The sequence below is a fragment of the Jatropha curcas genome, chromosome 5, assembly GCF_041381405.1.
Source record: "Jatropha curcas cultivar XTBG-Jc1 chromosome 5, XTBG_Jcur_1.0, whole genome shotgun sequence".
Taxonomy (NCBI): domain Eukaryota; kingdom Viridiplantae; phylum Streptophyta; class Magnoliopsida; order Malpighiales; family Euphorbiaceae; genus Jatropha; species Jatropha curcas.
In genome coordinates, this window is record NC_143155.1 from 10,082,556 (window position 1) to 10,100,490 (window position 17,935).

Below are 17,935 nucleotides of genomic sequence, written 5' to 3' on the forward strand. Positions count from 1 at the left end.
ATCGTTTTCAGTCTTCTTTCTAGAGTTTGTGCTTACTTTTATTGTTAAGATTTATTTCCTTGATTCTAAAACGTGCTTTCAAATTGGTTGGTTAACCTACGGTTCTGAAGTACAATTCGAGGAATTGCAAGGAGTGATTGCGGAGTGTAAACACGTGAGGGAGTGCTTTATCACTAACTCAAATCTTTTTCGTGTTTTCTATTCTTGAATACTAACCATGAGTACAGGCACATCTGGAGGTGGTAACGGAGATGGAAATCCAATTAGAGATCCTCAACTAAAATTGTTCATGGAATCTATCCAAGGACAATTTAGAACCTTTAACAATCTCTTTCAAGACATGAGGGAAGAATTGCAAGAGCTGAAGGCTTCACAAAGTTCTAATGCCACTAGAGTCCGTCCCCAAGTTAGAATTCAAACCCCTGATGCTGAGGAGACTGAAGGTACTAATCCTAATAAAATTGATGGAGACTTGGGAGCAATCAAAATGAGGATCCCAGAATTCAAGGGCAACAACAATGCTGAAGAATACCTTGAATGGGAGAGAAAGGTAGAACAAATCTTTGAATGCCATAACTATTCCCAGGAGAAGAAATCCCATCTTGCAGCTGTGGAGTTCAAAGGATATGCTATGTTTTGGTGGGAACAATTGCTACTAAAAAGAAGAAGCAGGGGAATGCGACCAGTACCACCATGGGAGATCATGAAGGAGTTAATGCACCAAAAGTTTGTTCCTGCTCATTACTTCAGGGATTTACATAATAAATTAGCAAGAATGGTGCAAGGAGGGAGGAGCGTGGAAGAGTACTACAAAGAGATGGAGATTTGCATGGCAAGAGCCAAGATTGAGGAAGATGTCCAAATCACCATGTCACGATTCCTTGGAGGTCTAAACAAAGACATTGCTGATGCCTTAGAGATGTATAGGTATGATACCTTAGAGGAGATGATAGATATGGCCATGAAACTTGAAAGACAGAAAAAGGGGAGATCCACCAACAAGTATTCTAGCAACACATGGGGATCCAAATGGCCCAAAGAAGGTGAGAAGAAAGATTTCAAAGGCCCTAGTTTCCAAAGAACAGAATCAGTTTCGAAAGGTAAAGAGGTTGCCCAAACTACATTCAAGGGAAACAAAGGTACTTCTAACTCTATAAACCCTGCTAGAGAGATTAAATGCTTTAAGTGTTTAGGAAAAGGGCATATTGCATCTCAATGTCCTAATAAAAGGGTTATGATTGTTAGGGAAGATGGTAATATTAGTTCTGAATCTGAATGTAGTGATTGTGATGATTTGCCTCATTTGCATGATGTTGATAATGATAAGTCAGATGAGGATGAGCATAACTTGTTGTTTGCTGAACGTGGAGAATCTCTAGTTGTTAGGCGAGTTTTGAATATGCATGTTAAGGAGGAGAGCCTTGAACAACGTGAGAACATCTTTCACACTAGATGCTTGATACATGGAAAAGTGTGCTTGCTTATTATTGATGGGGGTAGTTGCACTAATGTTGCTAGTGTGAGTATGGTGAATAAGTTGAATTTGGCATGTCTTAAACATCCTAAACCTTATAGACTGCAATGGTTGAATGATGGTGGAGAGGTGAAGGTGACACGCCAGGTGCTTGTGCCGTTCTCTATTGGGTGGTACAAAGATGAAATTTTATGTGATGTAGTACCGATGCAGGCAGGCCATCTATTGCTGGGAAGACCATGGCAATATGATCGAAAGGCACTACATGATGGGTTCTTTAACCGATACTCTTTGGTTCATAAGGGGAAGAAGGTGACTCTTGTTCCATTATCACCTCAAGAAGTATACACCGATCAGAAGAAAATACTTGAGAGAGAAAGAGAGACTTCAGCTTTGAGGGAAAATGAGAGTGAGGCTTCCAGTTCGAGAGAACTAAAGAGTGTTAAAAGAGAGGTTGAAAAGAAAGAGGCCACAAAAGATACCAAACAGATTGGTGGCCCAAAAGTTAGTGAAACACAACGAGGGGAGAGAAAGAAACACACTTTTTATGCGAGAGCTAGAGAGGTTAAGTGTGCCATAGCCTTGAGGCAACCCGTGTTGCTTCTTAGGTTCAAGGAAATTTTATTTTCTAACGCTGACACTAATCTTGATGGTTTACCTCCTGTGTTTGTTTCTATGTTACAGGAATTCACTGATGTTTTTCCAGAGGAGCTACCTAGTGGATTACCACCTTTGAGAGGGATAGAACATCAGATTGATTTCATTCCCGGTTCCACCATTCCAAATCGACCAGCCTATCGAAGCAATCCAACAGAGACAAAGGAGTTGCAGAGGCAAGTTGATGAGCTTATGGAGAAAGGATTGGTGCGAGAGAGCATGAGTCCTTGTGCCGTTCCAGTACTTTTAGTACCCAAAAAGGATGGTACATGGCGAATGTGCATTGACTGTAGGGCGGTCAACAAAATCACTGTAAAGTATAGACACCCTATTCCTAGACTTGATGATATGTTAGATGAATTGTGTGGGTCTACTTACTTTACAAAGATCGATTTAATGAGCGGTTATCATCAAATTCGGATGCAACTAGGTGATGAGTGGAAAACTGCTTTCAAAACTAAGTATGGTTTGTATGAATGGTTAGTAATGCCTTTTGGATTATCTAATGCACCTAGTACGTTTATGAGGCTTATGAACCATGTCTTACGAGCTTTCTTAGGAAAATTTGTAGTTGTGTACTTTGATGATATACTTGTATATAGCAAGTCTCTTAATGATCACGTTGGGCATGTTAGGCTAGTATTACAAGCTTTGAGAACTGAACAATTGTATGCTAAGCTTAAGAAATGCACATTTTGTATAGATAGACTTGTGTTCCTTGGTTTTGTTGTAAGTGCGCAGGGTATAGAGGTAGATGAGGAGAAAGTGAAAGCTATCAAAGAATGGCCGACGCCGAAATCAGCTTCGGATGTGCGAAGTTTCCATGGGTTGGCAAGTTTCTACCGACGGTTTGTACAAGATTTCTCTTCGATTGCCGCACCACTCACAGAGGTAATTAAAAAGGAAGTTGGGTTCAAGTGGGGCGAGGAACAACAGAAAGCGTTTGAGATGCTTAAAGGGAAGTTGACATCCGCTCCTATACTTTCTTTACCTAATTTTGAGAACACCTTTGAAATTGAGTGTGATGCTTCTGGTGTAGGAATTGGAGGAGTACTGATGCAAGAGAAGAAACCAATTGCCTATTTCAGTGAGAAGTTGAACGGGGCACAACTCAATTACTCGACCTATGATAAGGAGCTATATGCCTTGGTGAGGACTTTGAGCGTATGGCAACACTACTTACTACCTAAGGAGTTTGTCATTCATACTGACCACGAAGCCCTAAAACATTTGAAGGGTCAAGGTAAGCTCAACAAGCGACATGGTAAGTGGGTTGAGTTCATTGAACAATTCCCTTACGTTATTAAATACAAGCATGGAAAGGATAACGTTGTTGCTGATGCATTGTCACGGAGATATACTTTACTTACTACTGTTAGCTCTAAATTGATAGGATTTGAGTATGTTAAGGATTTGTATGAGTCTGACTCTGATTTTGGCAATGTATATTTGGCATGTGAACACGGGGCATTTGATAAATTTTATCGACACGAAGGATATTTGTTTAGGGGCAGTAAACTTTGTGTTCCTAAATGCTCTATGCGTGATTTGCTTGTACTTGAGTCTCACTGTGGGGGATTGATGGGACATTTTGGGGTACATAAGACTTATGACATGTTGAATGAACATTTTTATTGGCCTCATATGCGTAAAGATGTCGAGAAGGTTTGTGATTCTTGTCTTACTTGTAAACAGGCCAAATCTAAGTCTATGCCTCATGGGTTGTATATGCCTTTACCAGTTCCTAGCTCACCTTGGGTTGATATATCTATGGATTTTGTACTTGGATTACCTAAGACTAGGCATGGTAGAGACAGTATATTTGTAGTAGTTGATAGGTTCAGCAAAATGGCTCATTTCATTCCTTGTCACAAAACTGATGATGCTATTCATGTTGCTGAATTATTCTTTAGAGAGGTGGTACGATTACATGGAGTTCCGCGGACTATTGTTTCTGATAGGGATGCTAAGTTCCTTTCACATTTTTGGCGGGTTTTGTGGGGTAAACTCGGTACAAAATTACTTTATTCGACTACTTGTCATCCACAAACTGATGGACAAACTGAGGTTGTGAATAGGACTTTGGGAACTTTACTTCGTACTATAGTGGGTAAAAATTTAAAAACTTGGGAGGATTGTTTGCCATTTATTGAATTTGCATATAATCGAAGCATACATTCTACTTCAGGTTTTACTCCATTTGAACTTGTTTATGGATTTAACCCACTAACTGTTTTGGACCTTATTCCTTTACCTTTACATGAGCTCTCTAGTTTAGATGGTGAACAGAAAGCTAAACTGGTGAAGTCTTTACATGAGAAGGCTCGAGCAAATATTGAAAAGAGGAACAAACAGTATGCTGACAAGGCCAATAAAGGAAGGAGGAAGCTAGTGTTTGCGCCTGGAGATTGGGTTTGGGTGCACCTTCGGAAGGAAAGGTTTCCCAGCCAACGAAAGTCTAAACTAGATGCACGTGGAGATGGTCCATTCCAAGTCTTGGAACGCGTCAATGACAACGCCTACAAGATAGACTTACCAGGTGAGTATGGTGTTTCCGCTACCTTTAACGTTAGTGATTTGTCTCCTTTTGACATGGATGCAGATTTGAGGACAAATCTTTTTGAGGAAAGGGGGGATGATACGGATCCATCATCACTCGTCGCTGGATCACAAGGAGGCATGGTGAACGACGAAGGAGATCCATTGGTGCTTCCTATTGGACCGATTACAAGGAGCCGTGCCAAGCGATATGGGGCAGCCATATCATTATTTGTTCAAGTCCAAATAACACAAGAACTGCATGATGTTGCATTCAACAAGTGTTGTGAGGAACTTGAAGGCATTCCTAGGCTTCTAATGTTGTTGGTGGCTCTTTAAGTGGAGGAAAGCACGCTGCTACAGTAACGTGCTACAGGAACTCAGAAGCGCTACAGTGCTACAGGAACTCAGAAGCGCTACAGTGCCACGCCAATTAGTTTGACTTTTCTACAGTAACGTGCTACAGGAACTCAGACGCGCTACAGTAACGCGTTTTATGTGTTTTATGCTTCATTAAGCCCTAGTTTCTTGTTTTAGTATAAATATCTTGTATTCCATGTAAGAAGACGATTTTTGAGATATTGAAAACTTCATTTGTTTAAGCTTTGCTTGTACTCCTTTGCTTAGAGTGATAGTGAGAGATTGCTTCCTCTAATTGCATCAAGAATTAAGGTAAGCTTATCAACTTGTTTGTGGCGTTTATCTTGTTCTTTGCTCGATTATTGGTGTTACCGTTTCATTATAAACGTGGGGTGCCATAGAGCGTTTAATCTCGATTATTGGTGTTTCCGTTTCATTATAAACGTGGGGTGCCATAGAGGCGAACTTATATCTCATTCTTTGATCCGATCCGTATCAATCTTGTTGGATCTAGACAATTTCTCTTTAGATTTTGTTAGATTTAGATAATTTCTATTTAAATCTTCTTGAATCTAGTTTTCTTTTGTATCTTCTTATTGTTTGCATCATTTTCTAGTTACCCTTTTGACTAATTCAAGATCTATCTTTGAATATTCTTGTTGTTTGCTTGTTTCTTGATTAAAAAAAAAAAAAGGTCATTGATAAAGAGAGATAAGTCAGAATTTGTTAAGGTCATTACCTACTTAAGTTGAATTGGGAGACACAAAATTGTTGGACAACCTACATACTAAGTCAATATCTACCTAGATTGAAATTGGAAGACACAATTGCTGGGCAACCTAAAGGCATTTTGACTTGATTTGGGAATTTATTGATAGTCTATCTTACATTCAATTGAAGGATATTATATTTTGACTTGATTTGGGATCTTATCTTGAGAAAACACAAAATTCATTGTTGGACCACCTAAATATTAATTCATTACCTACCTAAATTGAATTGGGAGACACAAACCATCCACTTATACCTTGTTAAGCCCTTACCCTACCTAAATTGGGTCACATTTGTAGGTTAAGTGAGGATATAAGTCAAAAACGTGTGCTACAGTAACTTGCTACAGGAACTCAGAAGCAAACTTGCTATAGTACCTTAAAACGTGTGCTACAGTAACTTGCTACAGGAACTCAGAAGCAAACTTGCTACAGTACCTTTAAAAAAAAAATTTTTTTTTTTGGGTTTTCTTTGTTTGCTTGCTTTGATTGGGTAGAATTAATTAGGTCCATATTTGGTTTGCTTTGTAGTGAACTAAATTCATGCAATATATCCAGAAATTGTCTTTCAAATTCTAGTTTCTATTTCTTGTTTTTGTGCTATCTTTGCTTCATTTATATTGTTAGGATGTATTTGCTTGTTCCAACACTCTAATTAATAATCAAGTAGTACATTGTTTTGTTCTTGTGCTACCATTCATTTCATTTGAGTTTTCATTCTAGAATTGTGCTTACGTTTCTTTTGTTAAGGTTTATTTTCCTTGTGTTCTAAACGTGCTTTGAGATTGATTGGTTGGCTTGAAATTCTGAAGTACAATTGGAGGATTTGCAAGGAGTGATTGAGGAGTGTAAACACGTGAGGGAGTGCCTTATCACTAACTCAAATTTTTTTCGTGTTTTCTATTTTTGAATACTAACCATGAGTACAGGCAAATCTGGAGATGGTAATGATGGAATTCCAATTAAAGATCCTCAATTGAAACTTTTCATGGAAGCAATTCAAGGACAGTTTAGAACCTTCAATAATCTTGTCCAAGACATGAGGGAGGAATTGCAAGAGATAAAAGCTTCACATAGCTCTAATACAACTAGAACTCGTCCACAAACTAGATTTCAAGACCATGATGATGAAGAAAGTGAAGAGACCAATCCTAATAAACTTGATGGGGACTTGGGATCAATTAAGATGAGGATTCCAGAATTCAAAGGCAACAACAATGCTGAAGAGTATCTTGAATGGGAAAGGAAGGTAGAACAAATCTTTGAATGCCATAACTATTCCCAGGAGAAGAAATCCCATCTTGCAGCTGTGGAGTTCAAAGGATATGCTATGTTTTGGTGGGAACAATTGCTACAAAAAAGAAGAAGCAGGGGGATGCGACCAGTACCACCATGGGAGATCATGAAGGAATTAATGCACCAAAAGTTTGTCCCTGCTCATTACTTTAGGGATTTACACAACAAACTAGCAAGAATGGTGCAAGGAGGGAGGAGTGTGGAAGAGTACTACAAGGAGATGGAGATTTGCATGGCAAGAGCTAAGATTGAGGAAGATGTCCAAATCACCATGTCACGATTCCTTGGAGGTCTAAATAGCGATATTGCTGATGCTTTGGAGATGTATCGCTATGATACACTAGAAGAGATGGTAGATATGGCCATGAAGCTAGAAAGGCAGAAAAAGGGAAAGTCTACCAACAAGTATTCCAACAATACTTTGGGAACCAAATGGTCCAAAGGAGGTGAGAAGAAAGACTTCAAAGGTCCTAGTTTCCAAAGGACAGAATCAATTTCGAAACGTAAAGAGGTTGCCCAAACTACATTCAAAGGAAACAAAGGTACTTCTAACTCTATAAACCCTGCTAGAGAGATTAAATGCTTTAAGTGTTTAGGAAAAGGGCATATTGCATCTCAATGTCCTAATAAAAGGGTTATGATTGTTAGGGAAGATGGAAATGTTAGTTCTGAATCCGAATGTAGTGATTGTGATGATATGCCTCATTTGCATGATGTCAATAATGATAATTCAGATGAGGATGAGCATAACTTGTTGTTTGCTGAACGTGGAGAATCTTTGGTTGTTAGGCGAGTTTTGAATATGCATGTTAAGGAGGAGAGCCTTGAACAACGTGAGAACATATTTCACACTAGATGCTTGATACATGGAAAAGTGTGCTTACTTATTATTGATGGGGGTAGTTGCACTAATGTTGCTAGTGTAAGTATGGTGAATAAGTTGAATTTGGCATGTCTTAAACATCCTAAACCTTATAGATTGCAATGGTTGAATGATGGTGGAGAGGTGAAGGTGACACGCCAAGTGCTTGTGCCATTCTCCATTGGATGGTACAAAGATGAGATTTTGTGTGATGTAGTACCGATGCAGGCAGGCCATCTATTGTTGGGAAGGCCATGGCAATATGATCGAAAGGCACTACATGACGGGTTCTTTAACCGATACTCTTTGGTTCATAAGGGGAAGAAGGTGACTCTTGTTCCATTATCACCTCAAGAAGTGTACACCGATCAGAAGAAAATACTTGAGAGAGAGAGAGAAACTTCAGCTTTGAAGGAAAATGAGAGTGAGACATCCAGTTCGAGAGAACAAAAGAGTATTAAAAGAGAGGTTGAAAAGAAAGAGGCCACAAAAGATACCAAACAGATTATTGGCCCAAAAGTGAGTGAAACACAAAGAGGGGAGAGAAAGAAACACACTTTTTATGCGAGAGCTAGAGAGGTTAAGTGTGCCATAGCCTTGAGGCAGCCCGTGTTGCTTCTTAGATTCAAGGAAATTTTGTTTTCTAACGCTGACACTAATCTTGATGGTTTACCTCCTGTGTTTGTTTCTATGTTACAGGAATTCACTGATGTTTTTCCAGAGGAGCTACCTAGTGGATTACCACCTTTGAGAGGGATAGAACATCAGATTGATTTCATTCCCGGCTCCACCATTCCAAATCGACCAGCCTATCGAAGCAATCCAACGGAGACAAAGGAGTTGCAGAGGCAAGTTGATGAGCTTATGGAGAAAGGATTGGTGCGAGAGAGCATGAGTCCTTGTGCCGTTCCAGTACTTTTAGTACCCAAAAAGGATGGTACATGGCGAATGTGTATTGACTGCAGGGCGGTCAACAAAATCACTGTAAAGTATAGACACCCTATTCCTAGACTTGATGACATGTTAGATGAGTTGTGTGGGTCTACTTACTTTACAAAGATCGATTTAATGAGTGGTTATCATCAAATTCGAATGCAACCAGGTGATGAATGGAAAACTGCTTTCAAAACTAAGTATGGTTTGTATGAATGGTTAGTTATGCCTTTTGGATTGTCTAATGCACCTAGTACTTTCATGAGGCTTATGAACCATGTTTTACGTGCTTTCTTAGGAAAATTTGTAGTTGTGTACTTTGATGATATACTTGTTTATAGCAAGTCTCTTAATGATCATGTTGGGCATGTTAGGCTAGTATTACAAGCTTTGAGAACTGAACAATTGTATGCTAAGCTTAAGAAATGCACATTTTGTATAGATAGACTTGTGTTTCTTGGTTTTGTTGTGAGTGCGCAGGGTATAGAGGTGGATGACGAGAAAGTGAAAGCTATCAAGGAATGGCCGACGCCGAAATCAGCTTCGGATGTACGAAGTTTCCATGGGTTGGCAAGTTTCTACCGACGGTTTGTACAAGATTTCTCTTCGATTGCTGCACCACTCACGGAGGTAATTAAAAAGGAAGTTGGGTTCAAGTGGGGCGAGGAACAACAGAAAGCGTTTGACATGCTTAAAGGGAAGTTGACATCCGCTCCAATACTTTCTTTACCTAATTTTGAGAACACCTTTGAAATTGAGTGTGATGCTTCTGGTGTAGGTATTGGAGGAGTGCTGATGCAAGAGAAGAAGCCAATTGCCTACTTCAGTGAGAAGTTGAATGGAGCACAACTCAATTACTCGACCTATGATAAGGAGCTATATGCCTTGGTGAGGACTTTGAACGTATGGCAACACTACTTATTACCTAAGGAGTTTGTCATTCACACTGATCACGAAGCCCTAAAACACTTGAAGGGTCAAGGTAAGCTCAACAAGCGACATGGTAAGTGGGTTGAGTTCATTGAACAATTCCCTTACGTTATTAAATACAAGCATGGAAAGGATAACGTTGTTGCTGATGCATTGTCACGGAGACATGCTTTACTTACTACTCTTAGTTCTAAGTTGCTAGGATTTGAGTATGTTAAGGATTTGTATGTGTCTGATTCAGATTTTGGCAATGTGTATTTGGCATGTGAACATGGAGCATTTGATAAATTTTATCGACATGAAGGATATTTGTTTAAGGGCAGTAAACTTTGTGTTCCTAAATGCTCTATGCGTGATTTGCTTGTACTTGAGTCTCATTGTGGGGGATTGATGGGACATTTTGGGGTACATAAGACTTATGACATGTTGAATGAACATTTTTATTGGCCTCATATGCGTAAAGATGTCGAGAAAGTTTGTGATTCTTGCCTTACTTGTAAACAGGCCAAGTCTAAGTCTATGCCTCATGGCTTGTATATGCCTTTACCAGTTCCTAGTTCACCTTGGGTTGATATCTCTATGGATTTTGTACTTGGATTACCTAGGACTAGGCATGGTAGAGATAGTATATTTGTAGTGGTTGATAGGTTCAGCAAAATGGCTCATTTCATTCCTTGTCATAAAACTGATGATGCCATTCATATTGCTGAATTGTTCTTTAGAGAGGTGGTTCGATTACATGGAGTTCCACGGACTATCGTTTCTGATAGGGATGCTAAGTTCCTTTCACATTTTTGGAAGGTTTTGTGGGGTAAGCTAGGTACAAAATTACTTTATTCTACTACCTGTCATCCACAAACAGATGGACAAACTGAAGTTGTGAATAGGACTTTAGGAACTTTACTTCGTGCGATAGTGGGTAAAAATTTGAAAACTTGGGAGGATTGTTTGCCATTTATTGAATTTGCATATAATCGAAGCATACATTCTACTTCAGGTTTTACTCCATTTGAACTTGTTTATGGATTTAACCCACTAACTGTTTTGGATCTTGTTCCTTTACCTTTACATGAGCTCTCTAGTTTAGATGGTGATAAAAAGGCTGAATTGGTGAAGTCTTTACATGAGAAGGCTCGAGCAAATATTGAAAAGAGGAACAAACAATATGCTGACAGGGCAAACAAAGGAAGGAAGAAGCTGGTGTTTGCACCTGGAGATTGGGTTTGGGTGCACCTTCGGAAGGAAAGGTTTCCCAACCAACAAAAGTCTAAGCTAGATGCACGTGGAGATGGTCCATTCCAAGTCTTGGAACGCATCAATGACAATGCCTACAAGATAGACTTGCCAGGTGAGTATGGTGTTTCCGCTACCTTTAATGTTAGTGATTTGTCTCCTTTTGACATGGATGCAGATTTGAGGACAAATCTTTTTGAGGAAGGGGGGAATGATATGGATCAACCATCACTCAACCATGGAGCTCAAGGGAGCAAGGAGAACAACATGGGAGATCCATTAGTGTTTCCTAGTGGGCCAATTACAAGAAGTCAAGCAAAGAGATATGGGGCAGCCATATCCTTATATGTTCAAGCCCAAATTACACAAGAACTTCATGATGTGGCATTTAACAAGTGTTGTGTGGAACTTGAAGGCACACCTCGGCTTCTTACAATGTTGGAGACATGTGCTGTTGGTGTAGCACACCCTAGCCATGCTAATATGTAAGGGATGTGGGCTTGGACGTGTCCTTATCCCTTGTTGCATGTTTTGGTCTAATTAATATGTAATATGGGCTCATAGTGTTTATTTAAGTTGTTTTGGGTTGGTTTTATGATGCATGCAATCTGCCCAATATTAAGTTGTTTGTTTTGGGCTGGAAATGACTTTATTTTGTGTTTTAGAGTTAAGCCCATGTGTTTTGGCCCTAGGGCAGCCTAGTTAGATGCTCTTCTTTAGGGTTATGTTTGTTTAAGGCATATAAATAGCCTCCTTAAGATGTAAAACGGGATTTTTTGGCATAAATTGAATCTAAGGCAGAATTGTTCATGCTCTTGCATGTTCTTCTTAATTAGAGTGATTGTGAGAATTTGCTATCCTCTAATTGCATCAGGAATTAAGGTAAACTTATCAATTCGTTTGTGGCGTTTATCTTGTTCTTTGCTCGATTATTGGTGTTACCGTTTCATTATAAACGTGGGGTGCCATAGAGCGTTTTAATCTCGATTATTGGTGTTTCCGTTTCATTATAAACGTGGGGTGCCATAGAGGCGAACTTACATCTCATTCCTTTGATTCCCGATCCCGGTTCCTTATCAGAAGCTTTTATCTCTTGCAACTCCTCCCTCATGTCTTGGACAAGATTATTGAAGGTTCTAAACTGTCCTTGAATTGCTTCCATGAAGAGTTTTAATTGAGGATCTTTAATTGGAATTCCATCATTACCATCACCAGATTTGCCTGTACTCATGGTTAGTTTTCAAAAGAAAACACAAGAAGATTTGAATTAATGGTAAGTCACTCCCTCACGTGTTTACACTCTTTAATCACTCCTTGCAATTCTTCCAATTAAACTTCAGAATCTTAGTTGAACCAATCAACTCAAAAGCACGTTTAGAATCAAGGAATAAAACTTAACAATGAAAAACAAGCACAAATTCTAGAAAGAAGACTCAAAATGATATGGACAGTAGCACAAGAACATAAACAATGCACTACTTTAATGATCAATTAGAGTGTAGTGAACAAGCAAACACACCTTAACAATGTAATAGAAGCAATAGAAAGCTCACACAAAAACAAAGAAACTAGAATTTAAAAGACAATATTAGGATATAATGTATGAATTTAGCTTACTACAAAGCAAACCAAATATGGACCTAATTAATTCTACCCAAAACAAAGCAAGCAATCAAAGAAAAACAAAAGAAAACAATATTTTAATTAAGGTCAGAACCGTGCACGGGCATGCTAGATGGAGCACGGGCGTGCGTTTAGTGGAACTCAGAAAAGTGCACGGTTGTGCTTGAGGTGAAGCACGGGCGTGCTGCCTTGTGTCCCTTTTAATGCAACCCAATTTAAGTAGGATTCTTAGATTTGACAAGGATTGTAGTAGATTTTGCTCAATCTCAAAAGATATGGTCAACTAATTTTTTTGTTATCTTATCCACAAGTAGTTAAGATTGGATTTTATCACAAGATTATAGTGGATAACTAAATCCCATAAAATATGGTCAAATCCTTTTAGGATTAGGAACAATCCCACTAAATATGGTCAAATCTCCTAAGGATTAGGAATAATCCCACAAAATATGGCAAAATCCCACAAAATAAGGTAGAATCCCTTTGAATTAGGATCAAATCCCTTGGATTCAGGAACAAAATCAAGATCCACACAAGCAATTTCAATGGTGGACGAAATTTTCTTTCTATACTTTTTTTTTTTTGGTCAATAAGATCTAAGATCTAAACTTCCAGAATTGAAACAAGCACGAAATTACTAAATTTAATTGAAGCAAAAACGAATTGAAACTAAACAAAAGAAAACAACAGAAAAGAAACAAGATGAAGAAGAAAAACAAACACAAGAACAATAAGAATAAGAAAACAAATAAACACAAATCCTAGAGCTAAGATAAATAAGAATTTACCTTAATCTTTGGCTCTGATACCAAACTGACTCGGAACCCAATGAAAATAGATTTCATGAACTCAATGACAAGTTTTGGAAGAGATCAAAGATCTAGAATAAACCCCCCCTCTATGGCACCCAAAGCTTAAAGAAGCAAGAACACCAATAATAGAGTAAAAGAATAAGATAAGCGTGATACGGATCCATTGGTGCTTCTTAATGGGACAATTACATGGAGCCATGCCAATCGATATGGGGGCAGCCATATCCTTATTTGTTCAAGCCCAAATTACACAAGAGCTTCATGATGTGGGCTTGAACGTGTTCTTATTCTTTTTGCTTGTTTTGGTCTAATTAATATGTAAGGGATATGGGCTCATAGTGTTTATTTAAGTTGTTTTGGGTTAGTTTTATGATGCATGCAATCTGCCCAATATCAAGTTGTTTGTTTTCGGCTAGAAATGACTTTATTTTGTGTTTTAGAGTTAAGCCCATGTGTTTTGGCCCTAGGGCAGCCTAGTTAGATGCTCTTCTTTAGGGTTGTGTTTGTTTAAGGCATATAAATAGCCTCCTTAAGATGTAAAACGAGATTTTTTTTGGCAAAATTTGAATCAAAGGCAGAATTGTTCATGCTCTTGCATGTTCTTCATTATTAGAGTGATTGTGAGAATTTGCTACCCTCTAATTGCATCAAGAATTAAGGTAAACTTATCAACTCGTTGTGGGGGCAGCCATATCCTTATTTGTTCAAGCCCAAATTACACAAGAGCTTCATGATGTGGGCTTGAACGTGTTCTTATTCTTTCTTGCTTGTTTTAGTCTAATTAATAAGGGATGTGGGCTTATAGTATTTATTTAAGTTGTTTTGGGTTGGTTTTATGATGCATGCAATCTGCCCAATATTAAGTTGTCTATTTTGGGTTGGAAATCATTCTATTTTGTGTGTACTAGTTAGGCCCATGTGTTTTGGCCTTAGGGCAGCCTAGTTAGATGCTCTTCTTTAGGGTTGTGTTTGTTTAAGGCATATAAATAGCCTCCTTAAGATGTAAAACGAGATTTTTTTTGGCAAAATTTGAATCAAAGGCAGAATTGTTCATGCTCTTGCATGTTCTTCTTAATTAGAGTGATTGTGAGAATTTGCTACCCTCTAATTGCATCAAGAATTAAGGTAAACTTATCAACTCGTTGTGGCGTTTATCTTGTTCTTTGCTCGATTATTGGTGTTACCGTTTCCTTATAAACGTGGGGTGCCATAGAGCGTTTTAATCTCGATTATTGGTGTTTCCATTTCCTTATAAACGTGGGGTGCCATAGAGGCGAACTTATATCCCATTCCTTTGATTCCCGATCCCGGATCCTTATCAAAGCGCCACAAAGAATTGATAAGTTTACCTTGATTCTTGATGCAATTAGAAGAATGCAATCTCACACTCTCTCTAAAGCCAACACGCCAAAGCATGAAGAAATAGTCTTTAATTTATTGAATAATTGTTGAATAATTACAAAATAACAAGCTATTTATACTAATCTAAGAGGTCCAGTTCCTTAGAGGATTTAGAGTTAGCTAAGGAGTAGGATTTAGCAAATCTAAACCAACTAAGGAGTTGACTAACAAAATCATAACAACTTAAGGATTTGGAGATCTAATCCAAATCCACTAAAGATTGACTAAATCTAATCACAATAAGGCTAACTAATCAAGGGTGGTCGAAATATTGGAGGCCCAACCCATTAACAAAGCAAAAACTCGAAAATAACTAACTAATATTGGAGAGGCAGGGAGTTGCACGGTCCAGGGCGTGCCAAGGCGCACGGGCGTGCGCGCATTGTATGACTTCCTTCGTGAGAGGCAGAGAAGTGCACGGCTTGGGGCGTGCTAATTGGCACGGGCGTGCGCGCATGGATGAGTGTTCCTCGCGAGAGGCAGAGAAGTGCACGGCTTGGGGCGTGCTAGTTGGCACGGGTGATATGGATCAACCATCACTCAACCATGGAGCTCTCAGCCATCACTCAACCATGGAGCTCAAAGGAGCAAGGAGAACAACATGGGAGATCCATTAGTGTTTCCTAGTGGGCCAATTATAAGAAGTCAAGCAAAGAGATATGGGACAGCCATATCCTTATATGGGCAAGCCCAAATTACACAAGAGCTTCATGATGTGGCATTTAACTAGTGTTGTGTGGAACTTGAAGGCACACCTAGGCTTCTTACAATGTTGGAGACATGTGCTGTTGGTATAGCACACCCTAACCATGCTAATATCTAAGGGATGTGGGCTTGGACGTGTCCTTATCCCTTGTTGCTTGTTTTGGTCTATTTAATATGTAAGGGATATGGGCTCATAGTGTTTATTTAAGTTGTTTTGGGTTGGTTTTATGATGCATGAAATCTGCCCAATATCAAGTTGTTTGTTTTGGGCTGGAAATGACTTTATTTTGTGTTTTAGAGTTAAGCCCATGTGTTTTGGCCCTAGGGCAGCCTAGTTAGATGCTCTTCTTTAGGGTTATGTTTGTTTAAGGCATATAAATAGCCTCCTTAAGATGTAAAACGGGATTTTGGCATAATTTGAATCAAAGACAGATTGTTCATGCTCTTGCATGTTCTTCTTGATTAGAGAGATTGTGAGAATTTGCTATCCTCTAATTGCATCAAGAATTAAGGTAAACTTATCAACTCGTTGTGGCGTTTATCTTGTTCTTTGCTCGATTATTGGTGTTACCGTTTCCTTATAAACGTGGGGTGCCATAGAGCGTTTTAATCTCGATTATTGGTGTTTCCGTTTCCTTATAAACGTGGGGTGCTATAGAGGCGAACTTACATCTCATTCCTTTGATCCGATCCGGTTCCTTATCAACGGGCGTGCTCCAAATCATGTGTTGTTCCTTGAGAGGCAGTAGCTTGCACGGCCAGGGGCGTGCCACCTTGCACGGGCGTGCTTACCAACTCAACATGTGCTTCTATTAATGTGAGAAACTTAGGCGTTTCTTCAAGTTCTTCATAGCACTTGTTGAAAGCAAGGTCATGGAGCTCTTGTGTGATTTGCCCTTGAATGTATAAGGACATGGTTGCTCCATACTTCTTTGCACGGCTCCTTGTAATTGGTCTACTAGGAAGTGCTAATGGATTGCCATTGTTGTGGTCCTTGTTCCCTTGAGCTCCATAGGTGGTTGGTGGTGGTGGATCCGTATCAAATAGGAAGAAAGAAAAGTCCTATGGAATTCAACTGAGTTGAGATAATATTTATGGAAGACTGTTAATGATTGTAATAATGATGTAAATGTAAAAGACTATAAATTATAGAGTTCCGCAATTGTATTCCAATGGGTTGTAATTGGATAATAAGAGCACATATATTAATATTATGGATTGTATTTTTGATATATTGGTGAAATAAATTATTAGGCCTGAAGCCACATTTATGAATAGAATATGAGTTTAACTAATATAGGCTTACTACGGGCTTCGGGGGCCTTAAACCTACCCAGGTCCTAATGCCAGTCCGACCCGTGGAGATGGGTCTTGACATATCGCTAGGGTAATAACCATATCATAATATCAACTTCAACAAATGAAGTGATATCAGGTAATAACCATGTCATACATTTAGCTATGAGAATTTTAAAATATCTCCATTAAAAATCAATCAATCATTAGCCATAATGAGTAGCATTTGATTTTGCTCAAACATTTCTATATCCCTTCTTTCAAGATCATCCTCCATTTTCCATTCAAAAGAGTACTTGAAATTCATTTCTAACTATAATAAAATATTTAATATTAGCCCTTTTTTATTTTGTACAAAACAAATTTAACTATAAATTTAGCTTTCACTTTATAATCAATTCACAAATGCAATAATCACATTTGAATTCAATTTTATTTGATATAAATATTTGATAAATAAATTGATACGGATCCATTGGTGCTTCCTGGTGGGACAATTACATAGAGCCATGCCAAGCGATATGGGGCAGCCATGTCCTTATATCAAATTACACAAGAGCTTCATGATGTGGCATTTAACAAATGTTATGTGGAACTTGAAGGCCATGCTAATATGTAAGGGATGTGGGCTTGGACGTGTTCTTATTCCTTGTTGCTTGTTTTGGTCTAATTAATATGTAAGGGATATGGGCTCATAGTGTTTATTTAAGTTGTATTGGGCTGATTTTATGATGCATGCAATCTGCCCAATATTAAGTTGTCTATTTTGGGTTGGAAATGATTCTATTTTGTGTGTAATAGTTAGGCCCATGTGTTTTGGCCTTAGGGCAGCCTAGTTAGATACTCTTCTTTAAATTTAGGGTTGTTTGAGGCATATAAATAGCCTCTTTAAAATGTAAAACGGGATTTTTTTTAACAATTGAATTGAAATCAAAACAAAACGTTTTCTTCTTGTTCTTTCAAGAACAGATTGTGTTCTTCATAGAACCAAAATATCCTTAGTAGTTAAGCTTGTGAGTTCTACAAGATTAATTGCACCAAGAAT

The 17,935-nt window shown here is 38.6% G+C and overlaps 1 pseudogene; it reads left to right on the plus strand.

Annotated features, from left to right (window-relative positions):
- The first annotated feature begins 217 nt into the window (after positions 1 to 217).
- On the plus strand, positions 218 to 16,985 carry LOC149496207 (uncharacterized; annotated as a pseudogene).
- The last annotated feature ends 950 nt before the right edge of the window (positions 16,986 to 17,935 follow it).